Source organism: Excalfactoria chinensis, chromosome 2 (genome assembly GCF_039878825.1).
Source record: "Excalfactoria chinensis isolate bCotChi1 chromosome 2, bCotChi1.hap2, whole genome shotgun sequence".
NCBI lineage: Eukaryota > Metazoa > Chordata > Aves > Galliformes > Phasianidae > Excalfactoria > Excalfactoria chinensis.
The window spans coordinates 60538130-60543337 of NC_092826.1; positions in this window are offsets into that span (position 1 = coordinate 60538130).

Here is a 5208-nt window from a genome sequence, read left to right on the forward strand (position 1 = left end):
AGATGTTACAAATATGGTGGCTATGTTAGCATTAGAGAAACTTAACTTTGGCTCCTAGGCTCAGTGAAACGCAGAAGTTCTCTGTGAAAAAAGCCCTGCAGATGATTTTTTACTTTTCAGATATCTGAACTTCACGTAACATGGCTGGTTCTCTGTTGTAAAATAAAAATATGAAGAGTAGGTCCAACAGTTTGAAAACGATCATAAGAATTAATAATCCTCACCTTTGTTCAGTCTGTCAAGTGAAACCTCAAGATCTGGCTCATAGATGAGCAGAAGACTAAAACAGTCATTCGGGTAATTTTGCTTTCCAGAATGTGTTCAAACAGCTAGCAATTAAGTCAGCCATTCTTCAGTCAAAGCATGATGTCCTGAAGGTACTGCTGCCTGTTCTAGGTAATGTCCAAGTCACCAGCAGCGCAGCCAGCAATATTTAAGTGATTCTCCCTCTTTTTTCTTATGAAGATCAGAAAAAAAGTACTCTGTGATGGGAACCTTGAAAGGCATCCTTAAAGGTAAAATCCTGCAGAACCTCCTCAAAGCAACAAGATCTGTTATTCTGTGCTTATATCTAAGGCAGTGAACTGGGTATGCAAGTTAGTCATTAACGCTCTGATCCAAATGGGCTTATATGACTTAATGCTCAGGTATAACTGCAGAGAATAAGGCAGCAAAGAGAACATGCCTGAATTTGCATCTGTAAGTATTTCATCTCATATTGGTCAAGTCAAGGCAGCTCCTTTCTCTAGGAAACCACTCAGGTTTATTTCAAGATATTAATTATGATGTTTATGAGTGGAGGAGTGTGTTCTTTTGTAGAAGATAGCTTATTTTTCCCCCAGATGTTTTGATGTGCTTCATCATAAGTAATGGGACTAAATTAAAGTGGGTGATATGGGAGAAAGCAGGTTTAAAAGGCTTTTTAAATGGTGGGTTCACCATTTCTTTGAAAGACAGTGAGACCTTTTGCAATAGTTGACTGTCGAGATTGCCTTGCAGGCTCTTTAGGCAAAATAATTTGCTATTTATAGAATGGTAGGGACACTGCACATTCTGTGTTCTTTTGCAGAGTGGCACAGTGTAGTTTTCCTGTGCAAACTAATCTCTGTAACTGGTGAAGAGGTCTCAAACAGCAGAGATAAGATGGTAGAATCACTTCAGCACAGATGGCGTGAAAGTTATTCCTTTCAATTAATTTGGGGGCAGGGAGGGTGTTGGTTCTATTAATTTGGAGAGGATGAGTGCTTTTTTTGTTTTGTTTTCTCTTTGTTATGTTTCTTGATTCTGAACAGATATTTGCACGGGGCTGTATGAACAGCCCAGCTCACTTGAGGTTAGCTTGGAGATCTTGAGAAGGATGTTGTACAGTATTCTCTGGATGCAACGTTAAGCTTCCTTTTTTTTCATTCTGGCTAAAAAAGAAGCAAGAGAAGTCGCAATGACTTCTGTAATATTCTCTTCTGACATTATGAGTAGGTGTTCCTTGAGAGTGCCGTTCCAGAGCCAAAGAATACAATCTAGGAAAATCAGGCTGAACTTCTGCTCCCAAACCAGAAAGCAGTAAAGTCATTAAGGCTGGCATAGCAGGAAAGCTCTCACTGTACAGTTGGCCTTTCCCACAGTAAAGAAGGATATTTTCTATCTCTTGGGCTGGTGAATTTATGTTCCTGTATCTCTAGCTGTCAATTGTGCTGTCTTGTTCTTTGAAGGTTGGCTGCAGTCTGAGGGAGACCTCACTGCTCTTAATCTTCAAAGTCATTCACAGACTGGTTTTACTGGCCAGGAAGGAACAGGTGAACACTGAAGTTGTATTCTTATAACACTACCCAAAATGAAGACCCCCTGTACTGCTTTAGCTTGTGTCTGCCTTTTCTTTTCTCACACTTAAACCACTGCAGGTGCATCCAGGTGACAGCAAGTCATAAGTTTGTGTTGGAGATGCTTAAGTGTTTCTATGAACTTAGAAATTAGATTCAGAAATACAATACAGTGACATATTCATTTGGATTGACTTCTGACTTTGTCGCTCTTAGCGTGTGCCTGCTTAATTCCAAGTTTAGAATGCAGTACGTGTCAGTATGTGTCAGTAAACCAGTTCTCCTCATGGATACTGAAGAAAGCTGAAACTCAGACACTTTTCATCCTACCATGGTACTGGAGATGAAATTCATCCGATAGTTTATTTCTATGAATGTGTATGGGGAAAACCCAAATACATGTCTTTTATTTGCTACCCAGCATGAAGACAATTTTGTAGTTTCAATGCTAAAGAAATAAACTTGTAAAATCTTGTATGCCCTAAGTATAGATTTTTTTGTCCTATGTTTTCTTTTATAGTAAAGTTTAAGCTAAATATTTCTTACATTTCTGAAAGGAAATTTAGTTTAGCCACTATTGTACTGTCCAGGCTACAAAAGCAGTTTTAAAGTAAACGTCTACAAGTGAAATTGTATTTTTAAGAAGGTGGGTTAAGATCCCTTGAAATAAACATCTCTCCTTAGCAATTGTATATACTCAGACAAAAAGCAAATCAATTGCAGCTGCTTGTCTATATGGTTTGTGTTAGTGATTTGTTTATATTGTTTTCTGTAATTGCGCTACGGGTATTAAGAGCTCTGTGTAAACCACTAATGTTAGAAATAGGAGTCTGAAGTAAACCTCTTTAGAAGCGATAGATTTTGTATCCTGGAGGAGGACCAACACTAAGCATCTGCTGACTTTTTTTATTCTGTGCTATATAACTTCAATGTCCCGGCATTGTGTTGAAAATATCTGGCATCTGTTCAATGGGACCACTTCCTAAGCCTCTTTGTAATTCCCAGCATCTATCCAGGCATACAAAATGTTTCTAATTTGATCACAGGTGCAAGTTCATCCTTTATTTTTTATTATTATTAATATATATTTATATATTTTAAAGAATAAAATTCAGTAGCAGCAAGCTGAGAAGTAATGCAGTAAGAAGTGAAGTTCTTGATCTCTTGAATTATTGCTAGACTTGCACTGAGGATGTTGCTTATACGATTTTCAAAGTATTGCTACGTTTCTGAACGCACTTGAGAATTTAAATGCAAAGGTTTAAAAAAAAATAATAATTTACTTTAAAAATGATCACATTTTCTCTTCCCGTTACTGAATTCAAGTTAAACACTGCCATGAAGAGGATGCTTTTAGTTGAAAACTTGTGCTGATAGGGCAGGAAGTTTGGTTTTGAAGGGACTGACTTGCACGGAAGAAGGTGCTTGTTCCATCAGTGGTACAACTTCTGCTGACTTCAAGGATGCTCAAGCAGACTTGCTCTGTTTCAATGTGCATATTGGCTGCAAGCTTTTTCTTATAGCCCTTGGATACGCAGTGTAAATCTGTAACAATACAAAGTGCTACTCAATAACAATAATAACCCGATTGCATTTTTGTGCTGTATATTTCCCTCCTATGGCTCCGAAGGTGTGTGTATATAGACTGTCTTTGCACTGAACTGACTATACTTTGTAGCTGAGAAGCAAAAGCAAGCCGTGTACTTAAAGATTGTTGCAGTTTGTGGGGTCCAGAAATGCAAACGCTTTTTGCAGGATGTGAAGTATAGCTTCAGTGCAACAAATATGATTTTTATATTTTTTATTAATATGCATGGAAGACTAGGGATGATATTTTCTAAAAAAAAAAATGAACTTGGTTTTGTACATTTTTCAATGTTTAAAACTATCTGGTTTAACATTACCTCTGAAATACCGCTATCAGTAAATTCTTAAAGGAAAATACCTCAACTTGAGCATTCTTTTTTTCTTGCTAGTTGTCTGGTAGGTTGAAACGGACTATGGTGTGTGATGAACTAACTGAGCGAAACAGCAATGACGTAGAAGCTTCACCTATGCTGTAAGTCGTGTGATTTACTGGAAGGGAACCAAATGATACACTCCAAGTGTTGATGTGCAGTGTACAATCATGGCTCGTTCTGCCCGACTGGATGTTTTCCTTATTAGTGGCTTGTAAATTGAATTTTCATTGTGAAGCCAAATTAAAAATGAAGGAGAAAATGTTCTGTTTCCTTTGGATTATTTTTTTTTCCTATGCACGTTTGTGATATACAGCATGGTTTATAATAAGGTAAAGGACACAGTCATAAGTGTGAATAAAACCAGGTTCATACATGTTTAGATGCACATTACTGATGTATGCCGTGTTTGATGTGGCCATGTGGGTATACAGGAGACTGGTGTTTACCTGACACCTGGGAGTATGAGACACAAAGGCTTAAGGTTTTTTGATGTTGTGGGTGGGTTGGTTGGTCATTTTGTAGAGCTGGATGTAGAGTTGGTTTCGCGGGTGGTTTTTGTGTGTCGCTGGTTGGCTGTTTTCCCCTCTAACCCCACCCTACCCCATGGATGACAGGTATGTTGAATCCGATTCTATCATATGTCCTTAAATAAGAACACTGAAAGACGGAAAAAAAGGGGCTCTGTAGGTCTATAGGCTTGGAGAACAAACATACCTCAGTTAGACCAAAGTAGCTAATTTGAATTGCCCAGGAAACAGTCAAGACGTGATGTGACGCTTCATTTATTACTCATGTGAGAAGTGCCTAGAAGAAGGATAAAGTTATAGTGAGGTCCAGCGGATCAAAGGCGGATTAACGTGAATGTTTTTAAGAATGAGTAAAGCAGTGTTGAAGTTTAACAGCAGTGACACATTCTTCGTAATGTGAAGATTTCAGGTGGAGGCTTGTTGACAGTAGTTCTTAAAGTTAGTCACTAATTTCAATTTATGGTGCGTATGTAGGTTTTGTGTAAGGACTCTCTTGAGCCAGCTTAGTAACGCAGTGGTTTGCATGAAAGTCAACTTCTGTGGGTGACAACAAATGCAGAGCTAAGAAAAAAAGGTATTTTAAATTAGCTTGTTTTTATACAAAGGTATTTTCTCTTTCAGTGAAGTCCTGCCAGTCACACAGGGCGCTTTTCTTTCCCATCCTTCTCCTGTTGCCCTCCCATGTAACTAGCGATAGGACTAGAGGGAATGGCCTCAGGTTGCGTCAGGGCGCTCAAGAAACCCGTTGATGTAATACTAAGGGACGTGGTTTAGTGAGGAAATACAGTCGGTAGGTGGACAGCTGGACCTTTCACTCTGCTTGAGCCCGCCCCTCTCGGTTTCCATATTCACACCGCTTCCAGACCCACCCCCAACTCAGTTGCTAGGCGACGGGGCGCGACC